Source organism: Pteronotus mesoamericanus, unplaced genomic scaffold (assembly GCF_021234165.1).
Source record: "Pteronotus mesoamericanus isolate MK-2021 breed Mesoamerican mustached bat unplaced genomic scaffold, CSHL_Meso_final scaffold_54, whole genome shotgun sequence".
Taxonomy (NCBI): Eukaryota; Metazoa; Chordata; class Mammalia; order Chiroptera; family Mormoopidae; genus Pteronotus; species Pteronotus mesoamericanus.
In genome coordinates, this window is record NW_026555321.1 from 55,585,262 (window position 1) to 55,605,898 (window position 20,637).

The 20,637-nt window shown below is 41.5% G+C and overlaps 1 protein-coding gene across 9 annotated transcripts in view; it reads right to left on the minus strand.

The window, feature by feature from the left end:
* FOXP1 (forkhead box P1) overlaps positions 1 to 20,637 on the minus strand; it is a 601,776-nt gene that overhangs the window by 95,590 nt on the left and 485,549 nt on the right. The window contains exon 1 of one of the 9 annotated variants that reach the window (XM_054595434.1): positions 5,402 to 5,477. The exons of the other annotated variants lie outside the window; for them this stretch is intronic. The gene's annotated coding sequence lies outside the window, so the exon portion shown is untranslated. Of the gene's footprint in view, positions 1 to 5,401; positions 5,478 to 20,637 lie in introns of those variants that run through there. 9 annotated transcript variants of the gene reach the window in all.

Below are 20,637 nucleotides of genomic sequence, written 5' to 3' on the forward strand. Positions count from 1 at the left end.
TGTTAAATACAGGAAACAATGGAAGCTACACTTGAAAATAATCATCCAATAAACACTGATGTTTTCAACTGAGCAACTATTATCATTACTATTTAAATTTTTTAAAAAGCCTTTTCTTCCCTCAATCTCTTCGTCCTTTTGAAGAGAGAGAAAATAGTTTAGTGCACATGAATCAAAGGTGCTATGATATCTTATACTAACAACAACAAAAATCATTTTCAGCTGCTGCAAATCAGAGGGGAGAACTACTCCAAGAAGGTACCTCCAAGAACCACAAAAAAGAGTCTATCCACAAATTTTGAGCTCCTGAAGAGAAAAGGAAGAGGCTCTGGCTAAATAAGTTCTCTTGAAACATTCAAAAATAGTAAGAGTAGTCACTACGTGAGACGCATACATAATCAGAATAAAGGATAACTTTTAGATACATTTGTTGGTCAAAGGATACTCCTAAATGCAGAAAAATGAAATGTTTATATTTTCTCAATAAAGCATTTTTCTAAGACTAAGAATTAAATGCATGGCTCTGCTTTTTTCATGCTTTAACTAGCATAGAAAATATCACAGGAGCTTAACTTCAAATACTTTTTTCCCCCCACATTATTGAGGTGGAGTTTACTATAATTGGGTTGAAACATGCAGGTAGGCCAAAAATAGATCATTCCAAAGTTGGATAAGGCCTTACTTAGGGTGTGTGGTCCCCTCTTTTGAGAATTACAACTTCAATTTCTCAAATTGTGCAGTTTCTCAATCCTATTTCCAGCACCTTCACCTTATACATCACAGTTAAGCTAAGGGGTGCAAATTAGATTCTAATGAGAAAACATCAGTTGCTTCTTTGACAATCTCACCATTCACCGATTTATTTCTAATGAAGATAAAACCCAGCCAAAAGCTCCCTATGTGTTAAAGGTCAAAATATGTTCAAAAATACTTAGTAAAATCCAGACAAATGGGAAAGCTGTGAGGACACATCTCATGAAATGGTGAGACAATTAGAGTAACTGTACAAAAACCATCTTCAGGAGAAAATACGAGAAATTAAGCTGCCACGATTGTAACAGGTTAGATGAAAAAAATCAAAATTTAATGTATTCTCCCCTGTGTCATCTTGTTTTGTCAAGACATCAAATAGAATTGGGAAGTACAAAATAACAAGCCCTTGAGAAATCAGAGAAGCCGACCTTTTTGATGTTGTTGATTTACCTTGTTCTCAGTTATTTGAACAATAATGTTTCAGATTTAAGGGCAAGATAAAACATAAAAATTAAAACATGATACCAAGGTATTCTTTAAAAAAAAAAAAAAGAAAGAAAAGAAAAGAAAAGTGAACCATTTAGCCTGCCTCTCCATGCTTTTAACTGGATTTGAAAATGAGGCATGATGCATGTGGTTTGCTATTCATTTTTCTCATTCTAAATTAATTTCTCTTCACACAACTTGCCAGGTTGGAAGAGCTTGTTCCTACAGTCCTAAATAGAGGCCCAGTTTCGCTCCTTCCAGATAATTCTGCTAAGAATTGCTTAGCTAAGAGGTACCTGAGTTTTCTTTTATGTTTTTTTTAAACATAAAACATAAAAAAAAAAACCCCATAAAATAAAGCTGAATTATACGAGGAGGGGAAAAAAGTATTGCACGCTCAAAATGACTAAAACGAACGTCCAGAAATACCATGCTGCTTCCAAGAAAAGAAACCTTTCACTAAACAAAAATTTAGTTTAGGGAGTTAAGGCTATCACCAAATCTAGCTATGCAGTTATACATAAAGCTACGTTCCTTCTGTGCCCCGAGGGACCTACAGCTCATCAGAACGTAAATCCTAGACTTATATGAAACAATGTGTACAGAGATGTATAAAATCAATGTAGCACAGGATAGAGCTCTCTCAATTTTTATATAGCTTCTTCTACTAGAGAATATCCATGAACCAAAAAAATGTTTTGAAGGTACTAAAAGTAAATAACCCAGTATTTACAAACACTAGAATTTGTAAAACTTGGACTAGTTAACAGCTATTTAATGATTGTAACTCCTCGTTGTGTAATTCATATTTTAACATGTCACACACACAGAGGCACAATTTATGTATTTATTTACTTGAAGCTTCTCTCTTCATCTGTTGCTGCACTATCCCGTGCTTAAATCACAAAGAACTACCTGAAGTGGATTCTAGTTGGCTATTGTATTTGCCCAGTTACTAAGAACAGAGTTTTAAATTTCTCTTTAGTGACGTTCAACTATGACTAAATCACATAATAAAAAGAATTTTTCCAACCTTCTTTTATGCCAATCAAATTTCACTCAAATTTTATATCAAGCTGAGAAGCTGGTTACAATATTCTCTCCTGATTGTTTCAGAAACATAGTAACTCAAACACACTTCTGCCACATTAGCCCAGATAAATCTGGAATTTCATGGCTTCTACTTAATGTGGATTTTAATTTTTCTGTATCTTACAGATGTATGGAGGCTGGCTGAAAAGTTGCAGAACTGGTCAGTGTCTTCAAAGAGTTTATCTTTCAAGTGACAGCTCCTGACACTGTGCAAATACAAAGCAGCGATGGTGAGGGTTTTGTTTTTGAGGTACACTTAACTGCAAACAAACAAAAAAGATTCAAGCCAACCATTCCTATCACAAGCTTTCTGATGATTTATGGTTTACCAACTGAGCAAGGTTACGCAACACTGCATGCCTTTAGATGCATTATTTCAGCTAGTTGAGATTTAATTAAGATCACAGCCTCTAAAATCCCTGTCAAATGAAAATTGTGAAAAGACAATACACTATGTATCCTCATGGAGAATGTTTCCATTGCATCCTCTGGAAAAATATGAGTTAATCTGTGTTTCTATGGCTGCAGACAAAAGTTCACTAATTTTGTTTTCTTTTTGACACTTTGGTTGTTTTCTATTTTATGTCATAAGATCATTCCTTTCCAAGGAGGGAAGAAAAAAAATCGAGAGTGAAACACATTGCAGAAAATGCACTTGACATTATTATCCAACATTATCATAGCTGAGCTATGTCATCACATTTTCATATAATCAGTCCATGCTTGGAAGAGTTTCAATTAATGAAATATGTTTATTTAAAAACACAACACAAACAGGAAGCCTACCTTCCCTGAATTAGTCAGATTAAATAACTTACTGATATGCTATGGTTCTCATTTTCTTAACTGACTGACTTTTTTTTATCAGATGAGCTGTACATATGGGTAGAAAAGAAAGTTCTTAGGGCAAATAGGAGAATATAAAGCCCATTACTTTCACTCTGTAACTAGCCCTTAGAGTAAAAAAAAAAAAAAAATCTTTCATAGTTTTCCTATAAATTAGTAAAAAAAGAAAAAATTATAGGCCCTGGCTGGTTAGCTCAATTGGGCAAACCATCATCCCGACATGCCAAGGTTGCCGTTGGACCCCTGGTCAGGGCACATGCAAGAATCAACCAATGAATGTATAAATAAGTGAAACAATAAATCTCTCTCTCTTGCCCCTCTCTTCCCCTACCCTGTCTCTCTAAAATCAGTAAATAAAAAAATAAAATAAAAAACATATAATCATGTGGCCCTTTGCATAGACCAATGTATTTTCATTTGTATCATGTTAATTTTTGTTGCTTATCTCATGACTTAGAAATGACAGGTGCTTGCAGTCTGGCTCTTGACAGGCCACTACACAAATAAGTGTCTTGCCTGAAAGGGCTAATGCAGTACTAATGAACAATAAATCAACTTTGATTATCAAGTGTCAGCCCAGTCCGTTCTCAGTTCAGCTCTATCACATCCCAGAGTTAAGTCAGTCAGATCTCTGGGTAAGGCAGTCTGTATTTTGGTTTCATTTTTACACACTTGTCACTGAGATGTGTCAGGCAGCAACAAAGAATCACATAAAATAGAAGTAAGCCCTTTTTTGATTTATGCAGAGGGTACCAATTTGGAGAATGTGCTTTTATCTTCATTTGATTTACTTAGTGATGAGTCAACGTTCAAGAAACATTCTTTTACACAACAGCAGCAACACATCAAATCCAAAATCTTAATGTGATCATGTTTGAGGTCTCTGACAATGATATCCTAGCTTGAACACGTTACCACATAGACCATCTTTGATTGCACACACATTTCTCTTGAAAAATCTATTACGAACAAACAAAGCAATACAGGGCTGCTTCTAAAATAAAAACTTTACTTGATTTAAACAAACAAACAAAAGGCTCCTTTAACACTGACTTCCTAATGATAAAATAAATGTAACATTTTTTTTTCTTAAGCAGATTAGTCACCGATAGTATGATTCACATTTCCTGTTATCAGGCTTAATTCCTCCCCCCCATGTGTCACTTTCAGAATGTTAGAATCTATGGAAATTAGGTGATTTGCATTTTTAAATTGGTTTCATTAGAATATTTGGTCTATGTGGACAAGAATATAAAATTATTACATATTTTCCTTAAAACTGGCAGGTTTTGAAGGAGTTAATCCAAAGAGGAAGAGTCTATACGTACTTTGCTCTGAAACTTTACCACCCACTTCCTAAAGATCCTCTCTTTCCCATCACAACACTTGGTGGGGGGAGGAGGGTTCTCCTTTCCACTGACCGTCTTTCAGGCAGTTTTGACAGCTGAGTTTGTTACATTCGGATGGGAGAAGGCCATTCCTCAGTCAGCTGCACGTCCTCTCCCAAACGTCGCTCACTGCTTAATTAACCAGCAAAGTAACGCGACAGTGGCTGCGACTCGCAACCTGCTGGAGTGCCCCTTCATCCGCCTGCTTCGCTGTGGGGCTTTATTCCTCCCCTTCCTCCTCCGCCTTCCCCATTCAATGAACGTAAACTCCATCAATGTGAACAGCTAATCTGAAAATAGCCTGGACTGATAGAGAAACAAACTATCAGAAGCAAAGAAACAGCCACGGGTTACACTGAGATGTAAGGCTACTTGTATATTTCGCACTCTCTCAAAGTGACACAGATCACACCCCAGATACGTCCCCTAAATAGGAGGTAGGGCGAGGGCTTTTCCAAATTGGCTGCGTGAAGGCCAGACCATCAGAGAGCAAATCGCGAACGAAAAGGAAAGAGCGAGAGCCTCACAGGCAGGACTTCCTCCAACTCTCAACTACATCCCACCAAACAACACTTAAAAGGAGGGCGAGCAAGAGGGGGTGTCTCTCCAGGACGCACAGGCCTCTGGTTCCTTCCCTCTCCACCCCCTCCCTCGCCTCCGCTTCCACAGCGCAACTCCCACTAAGTTGGTAAACAGCGACTGCTACCATTATCTTTCTTAAAGGCTCAACTTAGAAACGCTCGGGCGCTCCCGCCGCCCGCAGCGAGACCCCGGGAAGCTGCCCCGCAGAGCCCGGCCTGGAAGCGCAGACCGCCAGATCAATCACCGGGACCCACCTGACACTGTCCATGTAGCCGCCGGGCGCGCGGAGCTGGTGCGGGTCTGGGCGCCGGTCCCGCGCGGGCGGGAGGGCGGGTGAGGGTCCGGCGGCCTCGGTGCGGCGCACTGCACGCGCGGGCGCTTGGCTCGCGGGCTCACACACGCGCCGCGCCGCGCCCCCCGCCCCGCCCGTTCCGCCAATCACAGCCCGCCTGCGAGCGCCGCGCCGCGCCCTCCGCCTCCCACACAATGGGCCCCGCGTCGCCCTGCGCCCGGGTTCGACGCGGCAGGTGAGCCTAGCCCCGGCGCGGCCCCTCTCGCAAGCGCTCGGCCTGGCGACCGGTCTCTGCGAGGAGTCCGGGGCCGGCACGCCCGCATCCCCGCGGCCGCGGCCGCCGGTGGGGTTGCGTGTTTGCTGCATGTTGGAAACCGACAGAGTTGTCCCCACCTTACGGAGACGACCGAGGGGCACCAGAGGGGACCGGCCGCCGGGCGCACGCTACACGCCCACAGCTACTGCTTACAGCCGGGAGGGTTGCGGGCTCAAAAAAGCGCTTTCCTCGAAAACGGCCTTTGCAAGAGAACTTTCACTTCACGTGGACGGTTTCACCAAGCTTCGGCTTCTTCCCCCCCTTTTTCCCTCTCGGGCTCGCCAAAGTGTGCTGGTGCGGGCACAGAGCTACCGACCAGGGGCAAGGGCATGATTACCAACGTGCCTCGTCGCTTCACCGAGCGATTTCCCATTGATAATGACAGCTGTTAAGGAAAGCAACTGACACAAGCTCTTTAAGAAACAACTCTTTAAATTCCTTTCTTATTTATCCAACAGCAACAACAAAAGCTACTCCGTGTAAGCACGTTAGCATGACCTCTATCAGAAACAGTCACTGGTCTTTAATGCTATTTAAAGCTGAGTACCGTGTTTTGTAAAAAGTCACCAGGATGCTAAACTCTGTTTGGCTGGACTGGCACGACGTCGTGCCAGGTCAATTTAGGCAATTTCGGCAGCTCTAGAAATCACCTCGCTATTTGCCATCTTTAACTTTAGAGAAAAACCTCTTCGTCTATTCTTAAAACAAAAACAAGCAACTCATTTTTATTTTTCTCAAAATATTTGAGGAAAGAGTAGTACATCAATACTACTTATTTTCCTTTGATTAAGAAAGGAAGCCACAAATCCTAACCTAGTAATTTCAGATTTACTTGACAGTATTTTTCCATGTCAAGTGTCAAAAGGCAGGTTATTATGAACCAGAAAACATACTGACAAAATTTCCAAGCAAGCCAATGCCTTAATTTCAGTAAGGTCAGCAGGGGCTCAGACAATCCCCCTACTAATCTAGCTGCAAAAGAGAAAAGCACCCATGGCGGACCTGCTCCACCCTGAAGTGTTTCTCCATCAGATAACAAATTTATTAATGTAATTTGTTTAGGTCACCAAAATGTGACCCCACCCGCTCATGAATATTCAATAGAGAACCAAGGAAGGTCTGTTTTAGGGAGAGGGACCTTAAATCTGCCCAAATTTACCATGAATCATAGAGTTCTGACTCTTACAGAGACACACTCCTCTGGGAGGGGCTGGCAGGGCCCCAAAGACAGAAAATAAAAGCACAGGAAGTTCTCTTCAACCAATGCACACTGAGAAAGTGGAAATGCTCATTTCGAAACACACATGTGATTTTTCAAAGGTATTACAATTATTTTGAGATTTAATGTCTGTTGACAAAATTGGAGTGCACTTTGAATAAGCGATTTATTTTTAAAAGGCAAGTTTTTCATGAGGCATCCGTAAAACTCATTCATACTTTTACAAGTTGGACTAACTACCTCTTTCACAGGTCAGTGTTTATCAGCTAAGAGTCTCCAGGAGCATTAAAACCAATGACAAACAAACAACAAACATTACAGATGTTTATGGCCCAGCTGTGGAAATGAGACTTAACACAGAATAATCAGAGTGATGCAATGTGGCAGTTACAGTCCTAAGCTGTATGAAGGTTGCTTTAAGCACATGGGACCACAGAAAAGGGGCAGATCGGTGGGGGCAGGAGAGGTCTGGGAAGGTCACTTGGGGTGGGGGTTTTTAAAGGGCTGATGGTTAAGATAAGCGGAAGGTGGCAATATGGAGAGTGCTGTGGCTGAGCAAGCTAACTCAGAGGCCCTCCCTGCCCTCTCTCCAAACATGATGCAGTGACTCAGAGGCTATTTCTAGGCAAGAAAATGTATCGTTAATGATAAACATGGAGAAGCTGTACATGCCCAGGACATTTTGATGAATTCTGGATGCTCAGGATCCCCTTCCACATGGGCCTACCTGGTGTGTTCTTGGGATTCATTGAGAACTGGAACCTTCCAACACTGGAGTACAATATAAAATGTTAAAACTTAAAGTGACTTGCCTTGGCTGGGTGGCTCAGTTGGTTGGAGCGCTGTCCCATACACCAAAACGTTGCAGGTTCACTTCCCTGTCAGGGCACATACCTTGGTTGTGGGTTTGAGCCCCAACCAATTGATATCACTTTGTCACATTGGTGTTTCTCTCTGTCTTCTTCTCCCCCTTCCTCTCTCTCTCTTATCAATAATTATGTCCTTGGATGAAGATTAAAAAAAAAACAAAAAACAACTTACAGTGACTTGCAAGACTTAGTTAATACCATTTACTCATCATCATGAGGACTCTTTGGCAAGGCTGGGTCAGAAAGGATAAAAAAAAAAAAAAAGGCATTTGGATCGGAAGGCTGTAGAATGCGTTATTCAGCCATAGGGTCTCATTTAGTTTTCAAAACTTGAATAGAAATTGCAATCCCCATTTTACAGAGGAGGAAACTGAGATTCAGAAAGGCAAAATGATTTATTTTCACACGCAGCACCACAGGCCCATTGGAGAGCAGATATTAAAATAAAAAGAGAGGCCATGATAACATAAAATGAATATAGGAAGGAAGGGGAGAGCTGATGTTTAAGAAAGAGTGAAGGACATTCTAAATACTGTACTGAAAAATATTTTTGATGCCCACATCCTAATACCCACAGAAGATACAGCCCCTATTCAAACACCACATATTAAGAAACCTATAAGTTGCTAAATGAGTCCATTGTGCAGCTGGCTGTGTACTTAAGAACAGATTACTATGATCCCACCCCAAACTCTAACCAGTAAATAATGCACCCAGGACTAAAATCATGTCTGGGGCCTTTCGCCTTGACCACAGCGGAATGTGAAAGGTTTACTGCCTATCCGAGCTGAGCATGAAGATAAGATGTATTTTAAGGGAAGAGTCAAGAGGAGTACCAGGATGTGATTTCTGCGCACTGACGAACGGCGCAATGATGAGTGAGGAGGCACTGGCAGTGCTGCCTGGCCCACCTGCTCCAGCTCCAGCTGAGGTCCTGCTTTGCTAGGACCTGCGTGGAAATAATCAGAGAAAGAAATGTGAATGGGCATCAACTCTCATATTTCTAGCAACACTGAGAGTGGGAGACATGCCCAGATAAAGTCAGTTATGGTACCATGTTCTCTGAGGGGTTTCTATTGCCAGGAAGTTGATTTGCTAGTCAGTGAAATAACAATTGATGAATAATTTGATGGGTTGAAAAATCAACTGCATGATGAGAGGCCAAGGCCTTAATTCAATTCTCCATCTTCCAAACAACATTGGTGTTAACACTTACTTCCTCTCCTTTTTCTAGTTAATATGGTGGAGTATCCAGAACATATCCTGAAATGACAACTTAAAGAGATCTGACCAATGAATCCTATTGCTAGAGAGAAGGTGCTGAAACAGGAATTCAAAATTTAAGCCCCTTGCTCCATCGAGGGTTTGAGGGCTGTCCAGAATGTCATTCCACTCCAGTGGGGGCCTTGCTTTCCTATTTTGGGCCGCTCCAAAGGCTGCAAACCTGCAGCCAATTACAGTTATTAAAGGGCAACAGGTGTACCCAATTCCTAAGATTTGGGAATTGTCTCCAAGGAGCCACTGTTCCTTCTTGATTTAAACAGCGCTTTTACTTAAAAAACATAAATCAATACATCATACACGTACAGGGAGTTAAGGCAGGTAGCTCCATAGTGATACTGTGTATGTTGCTGTTGTCTGTGTTGACAGTGAAGCTACTAATTATGTTACTTTTCTTCTGTTCCTGCTTGGCCAAGGAACTACTATATATATATATATATATATATATATATATATATATATAGTGACACGTCAACCTTCAGGTGACTTAGAATATGATGGGTATAAACAACTATGGAAAACATTTACCTCCCCACCCAAATCTCTCACTCTAAATGTAAAGATATTAATAAAACATCATTAGTAAACAAAATCACACATGGAAAAGAAAAAAAGCAACATTTTGTCCTAAGTCTGCATTTGACCGACAGTAACACAATAAAACTACATAATCCGTTGTTTTAATATAATGTAAAATACTTTACTGAACGGCTTCTAAGATAGGTTACAGTAGATTACACTAAAGTGAACAGTTCTCAAAAAGGTGCATGTTTTAGGGAAGGAAAGCATTTCCCAAAGAGCTTTATCCTTTAGATATCTAGAAAAAAGAATCACGACCCCCAATCAAGAGTGAGTCCTTCCTTCCCCTGCAAAAAGTGACAGCATTTATGGCGCCTACAAGCAAACCCTCAATTTTAAGCATAACCAGAATGGGCCACTGACGGAGAAAGAAAAGATAGCTCGTGGGGGATTAAATTACATTTGAATTTTTTTAACATTTAATTATGTAAAAATACCTGAATATCAGATACAGGCAACTGGCCACCTTTATTTAGTAAAGTCAGCTTTTCTGGATACCTGTCACGTGCAGCAAGCCTGCTAAGGGCAAAGGGAGCGCGTTCCAGCTCGCCCTGGGGACAGGGCTCACAGGCCTGCCTCCCAGTCTGGGCCACCCTTCTGTGGCCCCAGGTTGACACACCCTGCTGTCAAAACCTCCTTTACGCCTGCCCTCTGCTGGTAAACCAGGAGGATTAGGAAATTTCAACTATCTCAACTTACTCGAGACAACTTTTAAAAGCTGGAAAGAGAAAAGACATGTAATGAACTGTTAACTGGAATACATAAATTAAGACACTTTAAAGGGGGGAGGGTGTGCCGCTGGTGGAATATGGCACTTTCAATGTAAAAATGCACACTCGTCTATTCTATTGCCTGCTTGCTCACAGCAGAACAGTGCCAAACTCTGTATTTTAGCTCACCAAAGAGAACAACCTGTATTATGTTGGGCACCTTGCCTTCTCTTTTGCTCACTCTCCAGGGAGAGCATGTCGGTGCATTTTCAATAAAACACCTTCTTAGCAGTAAAGGGCCACTGTTCCCATTTCAGTGGTCCCTAAGGTTTCACGATACAGTATATTTAACAGACTCACAGATCAAGTTTTCCTCTGGCATTCATGAGATCCACATAAACGGGAAGGGGAAAAAAAGCTAAAGAAGACTTTTAGCTTATCCGTTGTTGAAGTATATTCAGAAAGCAGTCACCTTTGAGACTGATGAGCAGGTCATGGCTTACACAAAACAGGGTGTGCTCCCATGCCTGTCCCTACTACCGGAACCAGGGCGACCTGCAGGAGGGCTCCAGGCATTTAGAGGAATTTTCTGCAGCAGTGGCAAGGGGCAAGGCGGGGTTTAACGGTGCCGGTCCCATCCTTGTCAATGCGAAGCTGGAGGCTTTACAAATCCCTGCATAACACTGCAGGAATGCATCTCCAAGACAGGAAAATGGAGCTAAACGGTTGCAGCCTCAAAAGCATTGGGAAGTAGCACTCTTGACAGCGCTTTAGATGCCGAATAAATGCTGTTATAAAGAACACCCAATCCAGCCAACAATAAATCTTATACCGGGAAGCCCGTGCAGGGCTGTGCAATCCCCTCCAATTACCTTCCACGCTGTGTGGCACAGAAACCACTACATAGAAAACATTGTCTGGGGGCCTTATAGCTCTCTATGAATTTTCTTTCTTTAACAGTCACAGATCTCTCTCTCTCACACACACACACATCCCTTATCTTTAAAAACCCATATAAAAATCCAAAGATTTGTCTTCTTTTGTAGAGAGAAGGTATAAGGCTAGTCCGTCAGGGGCAGGGGGGCAGCGGGACTGGGGAGGGTGACCTGGGCAGCACTCAGGGATAGAATCTGAAGCATACATTCTGCAAACAATTCCAAAGTGGGACTTACCCAAAAAACTAATAAAGAGGTATCCTGAGCTTTTCTAGTCCAAAGTGGCCTCGAGCAGTGTCTGTTTAACCCTGAGATGGAGAGGAGTACTAGATATGACATAGGGTTAAATGATTCTGTCATGAATAAATAGTGTGATTGCTGCCAAGTCACTTCACCTCTCTGAGCCTACACACTTCACCTAAACAAAGAGAAACATGAATGAAATACACTCTATGGCTTCTTTAACAACAATAGTAAAAACAACAACTATCATTCCCGGCGGCTTGTTATGTACCAAGTGCACATTTCACACTAGCAGAGGACTAACCTCTAGGTATTTTTTTGCTTTCAATTAAATAAAACTACCAGGAATTTAGTTAAAAACATGTACATAAATAGAATTTTAGAGCACGAGAAACCTGGACACTATGATCATGTCAATGGTAAATCAGGGAACAGAAGAAGGGAAAAAGTACTTTTTGGAAAAACAACTCAAAAGCCTTTATTCTGATCCTCTCTAGGTTACAGACTGTGAAACATCAACAACTTGTGGCCCAAGAGAAAGTCACACACCATGCTTAAGTCTGCTGCATTGAGCTGCCGCCTGCAATGTAGCCTCTAAAATTACCTGACTTCCAAGTACTTTTATGTTCTTTCTCCTTGTGACTTTTTTTCTGTTTTCTTTAACCATCCAAGTTCTACTCTCAACCATGTCTGCTCCCACCAAAATGATTTTGAATTCTGGTCCCACCTCCCAGTCATTCTCCTGCTCTGTCTGTTTCATTTTGGAAAGGAGACAGGAAAGGGAACAATTTATGTGTCAGGCGGCCTCTGGTGGGCTGTGGCATTCCCATCTGAGGTTGAAGCCATAGGTAATATTTAGGCTGGATTTCAAGGAAAATTGGGAAGGAAGCGTAGACTCCTTTTGAGATCCAATAACTCCTGTCTTGAAAAGTGAATACAGAAAAGTACACAGTCCAACTTGAAGATCAATTATTTGTTTTCATCACTTTAAATGTCCTTTCATCCCTTATGAGGAAAAGCAGTAGATAGAATACATATATAAATAGATGCCTGGAGCTTTCAAGTCAGAACTTCCCTCTTTTCACACAAATAAGGCATTGTGTGTGAACAATTGGAGGCATGTCTAGACCAATTGGTCTTAATTAAATTCAGCGATGTCCACTTTTTTGAGATGGGTAAGGACACAACTATGTAATATCACAATCCAACAGGCCAGACCTTTGAAATGAGAGCTCTTTGGTTAGCTGTTCCGACTCCCTTCCATCTATTCACCATCCCACAGCACTACTAACTTGTTCTACCCTCTACTCTCTTCTCTCTCCTTCATGCTGCTTCTGACTTCCTCCAGGCTTGGCACACACACTATAATAACAGCAGGAGTCAATCCCCTCACCGCTGGCCAGACTTCTGAAGTTGCAGAGCCACCCATGTTCTATCTCATGATTCTCATGATAACCCACAAAAGGGGAACTCCGTCATACCCATTGCATGTGGACTTGGGAGCATGAGAGATGTGGGTTTGATCCAGTCTTTGCTACTGATCAGCAGAGTAGGTGAGTCACAGAAGTTCATTTTGTTTGTCTTCTCTCATCTACAACGTGGGAGCAATTATTTGCCTCAATAGCAGCTAGATATTTATTTTATTATTTTTTGAGAGGGAGGTGTCAATTTTTAAACTCACTTTTTTGTTCTGATTTGAGAGCACCAGTGTGAATAACTGGTCCAGTAATGGCAAGTACCTGGTCCAAAAACATCCAGCCCAGCAAAGTGTCCTATGCTTGTAGTTATTTGGGGACTTGTCTGAGGTTACTTGGCTGGTTAGGAAGAGCAGGGATGTGATTCTCTCCTTCAGAGATCAGTCTTCTACATGAGGGAGAATTTTCCTTACTGATTACAGATAGATGATTTGGAAATAATAGCTAAGCTGGTCCTGGGAAGAGGATGGCTGAGAAATATAGGACATCTCTACTGAGAGCTCCCGATAGGTTTGGCGCTTTCCATAGTATCGCTTGATTCCTGAAACAACCCTACAAAGGAGGCATGATTATCCCACTTAAGGGATGAAGGTCTGAGGCTCAAAGTTGAAACAAATTATCCAATATTGCATAGCTGGTAGGGAGAGAACTGGGACTTGAATGACTCCCAAACAAGGCTTTTGTCCTATATGCCAAGCTGGGGATCAGGGTGGGACTAGAACTGAGTCTGGAAGAACGAAGTAGCTGGTCCAGTTTTACTCCCTTGGAAAACAGATCTAACCAAGAGTCACTGAGTCATCAACAAGAATGGAACCCGAGGTAAGGCAAAGGTAAAATTCTGATATTCTCGGACGATTACAAAAATCCACAATGAAAACCCTACCCGAATGCATGAATACGACATTGCCCCTGCATCTCTGAGCACCCACAACCACGCCAGTAGGGTCAGGGAGGAGGACAAGTGCTCGTGCATCCTCTGGAGTTCCTTGTCCTTGATCAAGTAGTCTCTCACACTCTCATCTCCATTGCTGAGAAGGGAGAACACAGACAGACAGACAGGCAGGCAGACAGACTTCTCTCTTCATCTCCTTCCAACATGTTACTGAGCACCAAGCAGTGGCCCAGAAATTCTGGCCTGGATGGTACCTGAGCTCTGCTGGCAACAGAAAGTCTTAGGTGTAAAGATGAAATGTCACAGCTAAGACTGATGGGGTTTATCTTGTCCCTTATCATCAAAGGCATCCAGACAATTTAGTATGGTACCTCTGGAGAAAGACTGCCATGAGTTATAATTCTGGCTGCACCATCTTCTGACTATATTTTGGTAAATTATCACTCTCAATGTGCTCAGTTTTCTCATCAACAGAAAGAACTAATCCTAGTAATTCTTACTGAGAGCTGTTAAATGGATTAAATGAAATTTACATGGGTCAGTGCCTGGTATACTGTACGTACTTAAATGTTTCCTAATGTTATTATTGTTGGCATCCAACACTTTTTCTTCAATCTTTTCTTTTTGTTATAATGAAATTCCTGAGAGCAAGATGTTTTCTTACCCTGTGACATTCTTGTTTTTGTGATGTAGGTAGTATGGATCCTAACTCCGAAACTGAACTGCACAGCTGCATTTTCATCCATTGAATCTCTACAGTGGAAGAAGATATTTGGTGGGTTTTCAAATCCAGGCAAATGAGGCAGCCCCCTTATTATGTCCAGGTTACAAGGTGTGTCACTGCCACTGGCCCTCCATCACTTGGGTATGTGATGGAGTTTTATGTTTGTTGAAATTGTTCCCAAAGATCCCATGGGACAATCTGGGGTGGGGGCCGGCATCTTCTCTGATTGCTGAGACCATGGAGGTTGGCCAACATGAGACCTAATTTTTGAAACCTTCAGCCTGAGTTTCTATGATGTTTTACTACTATTGTGTCTGGGAAGGAAAGCCTTTGGTGGAGCCCCAGCTGCCATGGCTTCAGAGAGGGCTCAGTGTGCGCTCAAGCAGGTCATATTTAATGAAGATTGGGTCATTAAAGATTTTAAGATTCCTTTCAAAGTTTTCAACATTCACATACTCAAAGTGAGGAATGGGACTCCCCTAGTGCTCACAGAGCACATGGCATGGAAACAGCAAGCATCTGATCATTTGCTGAACTAGGAAAAAGAGGGACGTGCAGCAGAGGGAGCAGAAAAGAGAGGCTTCTTCCTTGGCCTAAAGGGACAAGAGGACTTCTAAAATAAGACAAGGATTATGCTGAATATTTACGGACAGTGCTCAGCCCAGTAGTTGGGCTGGGAGGGTGGGGACACAGATTTCAGCTATGAGGAACAGCGTGTGAAAACTTTCAATTGGGAATTAACATGAGCCATAACACGGGGAGCTCTGAAGGACTTAATAAGACTGGACAATTAAAATTGGTGCTGTACCTCCTTTCCTTTGAGATGAAAGAGTTTTTCTTCTTTTACCCAAATCCCTATCTCAAAAAATGTATTCATCTCTTCCTCTCCCCCTGCTTTCTGTTTCTGTTTTTGATCCACATCGTGTCCAGCACTTAACTATCTCTCTTAGCCTTGACCACAGCTGGATCAGACACTCACACACTTTCCCCCCAAGTCTGCTGAGTTTGATGTTGTTTATTTCTGTCCTGGCATCCTCTCAAGCCTAGGATTTTGATCTTTCTGACCCAGAGTTTTGGACTCAGAGCATGTGTGATCTTTCTCTGCAATTTTTTGGAGGGTGAGCCTAATGTAAAAGCAGAGGTTGGAAACCACTAGCATAATGTTAAGGAACATGGACTCAAAGATTAAATATTTAGGTCACCAAAGGGGCGTCAGAGAATAGACATATTATACAATTAGGTGGAACAAAAGTGTGAAGAGAATTTGCCTCTATATAGGGGCAAAATTACAAAATTACAAAGTATTAAGGTCTTGCACACTAGCCCCTTGGAGAGAAAACAGAACAAAACCAGCACAGCCAAGACCTCCATTCCCGTGTCACCCTCTCCTTGCAGCAAGGCTCCAACTGCAGAACCATGAGGTCTAGGCTTAGTGTGCTTTCTCCAAAGGCAGCCAAGCTGTGCTGGGGTGAAGGCAGCTCTTGTTAATTTTTATTCACTGTTCCTTTAGGACTAAGTGAAGGCCAGGAAGGACAACGAAAGTCCTGTCTAGTTCCATAGAACTTAATGTTATAGAAAAAGAGAAAGCCGCCGCAAGAAGTCTACACAAAAAGTACTCCTCAATCAGGCGAATCATCCTCCTCAACAGAAAAAGACATAAACCTGTGAAAGAGCAGAAGAAACCACTCCACTAACTTGACCACTTTACCATCCATGGCACTGAATTTGGGGTGGTACCGCTTCCCTGACTTCCTACACATCTACTGCCTATGCCAGCCATTTCAGCACTCTATCAAGTGTTGAATTAGTTTGTCAAGTGCCAAAAAGAGTGCCCTGTACGTAACAGCTTCCTTAACAAATATTTGATGAATTTATAAACAAATAAATGAATTAATGTTCTTTTCCCCTTTTGCCTTCCCTTCTCTCTTTCTCTCCCCGCTCACTTCCCCTTCCTCTCCCTCCTCCCTTCTTCCTCCTCTCCTTCTTTTTTTCCTTACAATTTCATTTATGTTTCAAGCATATATTTTCTCTAAACTATAAGCTCCAAGAGATGAACTCTGTACTCTTTCTTCTCTCTCAACTTGTAATACACAGCATAGTACAAGTGGAAAGGTACACAAATCCATGGTAAACTGCAGCATCTCTATAGGTAACATGCATATGCAGGATAAGGAAAGCTTCTCTATATTGTCAATTAGGCGCTAAGATCTTGTTGATAACAACTTTATATGAGTGACCTCATATGCAAAAAAATGCATTTGTATACAGCGATCAACAATAAGATTTTTTCAGAAAAAACAAAAATAAATTGACTACAACTGTGAATCAATTTAAATTTTATAACTGTGAGTGACCTCCAGTCACTAAGTCCAATACAACTGTATCTATTAAAAGTAGATGGCCATCCAGACTTTTAAAAAAACTCATTTATTTTCTATTTGCCTTGCTAATTTTGAAATTAGCAAGGCAAATGGAAGAATCCACTGAAAAGAATCCTGAATGGAGATAAGACTGGAAAAGGCAGGAATAGCAGTCTCCTGAGCTGCTGCCCACACCAGAAGCCCTGCATCTGGCTGTTCATTGCTCAAGGTGTCTGCTCTCCATTTTGCTCTTCCTGTGGAGCCTCTTGCCTGGTGTAACTAAGAGAAAGATTAGAGGAAACCTATGGGAAGGTCACAGTCCACACACTTTGATGTGGCCAGTGAACAGTCACAGCAGCAACTTTGACCCTTCAGAATCAGAAGACTTAGAGCTGGGCATGACCTGTGTACTTCTCTTTCTGTCACCTGGATTCTGGGAATTACAGATTTAGGGACCAAGTTAACTCCAACAGCTGATGCTACTCAACCCTGTACCATAGTGAGTCTGCCCCTTCCTACCATAGCCTCACACTGTCTTGGTGTTGTCTCTGCCCCTTAAAACACTAAATTGTTTGTGTGCTTGAAAATTGTTTCAAGCACATAGTCAGCATTTGGCATGTGCTGTATCTACAGGGCCTTTCATTCTGGTCTACCACAGTCCCCTTCAAATACAATACCCAGAAATGAGCATGGCAATGCTGGTGCCAACTGTCCAGTCCAGAGGAGGGCAGTGCCTCAGTTCCTCTCCCCTATTAATGCAGTGAGGGTCCTCAGTGCCCCTGCCCGGTCACACTGGCTCCTACAGATTTCACAGTCACACCCTAATTAACTATGACATGAGCTACTGTTGGAGCTCTCGCTCTACTCCGCACATGTGCAGTGGTCTGGGTCTTGCTTTCATTCTTATTTAGTATCTTTTTCATTTTGATCCAGAATTTTAGCCTGTTCTGGTCTTTTTAAAAAGATCATGATTCTTCACCTTTCTGTCACCTCTCCATTCCTCAAATCACATCACCTGAGATGTACTATGGTTGGTTCCTAACTCTGGTGCTGCATAACACCTTCCCTGGAGTGTACTGTAACCGTCCAACAATGGCCAAGGCTGGCTTCATGCCCGGGATCACCTGTGCCACACTGAAAGTACAAGGAGGGCTGGGCACAGCCTCAGTGCCAGTTCCCCCTGCCACCCTCACTTGCATCTAATAACTGTTTCTCAATGCATCAATGAACAAACTTAACCTATGCCACAAACCAGTGAAGATATCCCGATAGTGCACATTTTATAGGTGGGGAAACTGAAGTTAAATAACTGAGAATTAGGATCCTATTACTTGGTACCAGCATTTAAAAACAGTGCCTAGAAAGGTTAAATGACATGTGAAAGGCACACTCATTTCTCGTTTCAGAGCCGACCCCCAAATCTGGTTTCGTGCTTCTTTTTTCTTGTATCTCACTAGCATGGGACACGCCTCCCTCGTCACCTCTCCCACCAGCTTTCTTTTCTCCTTTCTGCAGAAATAGACATGGCTCAAGAAATTTCCAAATTAAAACCTGGCAATGGTTTCTATATTCTTTTTTCCTAAACCTATAAATCACAATTGTCTAAACAGGTCATAAATGTTCGTCAGCAATATATTGGGAAAAGTTCTGATTTATGGAGCTGGTAGAATAATTTTAAATAATTACATAAGAGTTTAGACAAATGCAATTAACACCTTTACAAGTTTTCTGAAATGAAAATGAATCTTTAGAGATGACTGTTCCCATACATAAAGATAGCCAGTTAAAAAATAAAAATAAAGCTACAAGATGCAACCGTGTCTAAATGATCCTGCGGAGACAAGAGTATAGCAGCTTTTACTTACAATGAGAGTCCACTAGCATGACCACATTAGTACATGCTTTAACTGTGACTCCTCATCACGTGAAAACAACACAATGAGCACATGCCATTACTGAACATCAAATTTAAATCACCAAATAAACATCTTGTTTCTATTCAGCCCCAGTGGATGTCTCTCTCCCTCCACACTGGCTCAGCACATCCCACCACACTGTCCTTTGGAACACTGCAAACCCTCCTACCTGCTCTTACAAATCTGGCCGATGTTTTTCCTTCCTCTTTCTCTTTGTCTGTGATTCATCTCCTTCAAAATTCAACCTTGTACAGATAAAGTTACTTCAAACATTCTTCCTTAACTATGACTTCTCTGGGTACCAAAGAAAGGCTTATCATCTCTGAATTTCTTTCTTGAGGCTTACCAAGCAGTAGCAGTTATGGTTTTATTCAATTAACTAATTTCTCAAGTTCACTTAGGCTAACAACCCTTCCTCTTTGTCCCTCACTCATTATTCTTCACTTTGGCCCATCTTACCCACACCGAGTCCCAAGCCTTTATCTCCACTTTCAACTCCTGAAGTAGCCTAACAAGGCCATCTGAGTACTAAACTAACTTTTCCATCATGTATGCATTGTTTAATGCTACCTGCTACTCATTTTTTACCTAGATTTATCTTGGATTAGAACACTAAGCAATATTGCAGAACTTGACTTTCTACAGGGTTCTTTCAGATCCAATGGGAATTTGAAAAGTGCTATAATTCATACACAAAATGGTCCAATATATCTCCTCAGTTCTTTCAATCAGTCATTCACCATCGGTGAGTACACTTAGAAAAACTCTCAGCCACGATCCTGGCCATTGAGAATGAAGAATAACACTTAGGATCATAGAAACTTTGATCTAGAATAGATTTAGAGATCATTTTAATTCCACCCCACCATTTTCCACATAAGAAAACGAATGCCTAGGAAGGAAAAATGACTAGCCAAAGCTAATACATTTAAATAGTTACTGGCAGAACCAACACCAGAACCCCAAACTTCTGACTCCTAATGAAGCATGCTTTCCTTCGCCTCATACCACCTGGCAGGCAGGTAAATGAGGAACCAGAAAAACTACAATAATCAACTTCCAACCACAACACTTTGTCTTTGATCGGGGGATATGTAGGGAGACAAAAATCACAACCTTTCTGTATTTTTTGGAATCAGTAGTGCTTTTTATTTTAACTACAAATTATGAATGAAAAATAACTTAATTATTAACTTACTAAAGGCACAAGGATGTCAAGAAGTAAGTTATCTTCCACTGTCACTTGTCCAAAATCCATATAACTATTTGGCCATTAATCTAGAGCTGAGATGTCTAATAGGTTAGACACTAGTAACATGAAGCATTTTAAGTTGAACATAATTACAATAAAATAAAATTTAAAATTCAGTTTCTCAGTCATACTAGCCACATTTCAAGTGCCCAACAGCCAATGTGGCTAGAACCTACCACACTGGATAGCAAACACAGAGAACACTCCTGCCACTGTAGAAAATTCTATCAGACAGTGATGACAGTATAGAACATACTGGTCTATGAAATAAGCATAATATGAAAATCACTGCAAAGATGAATTATAATTTTTCCAGCAACAAGGGACTTGCAAAAATCTTCTAGGCCAACTGTGTTTGGTTTCTGATGAGAAAAATTAGTCCTAGGAAGTTTATTTATACTTGTCTCCCAAGCTTTACAAGGTCTGG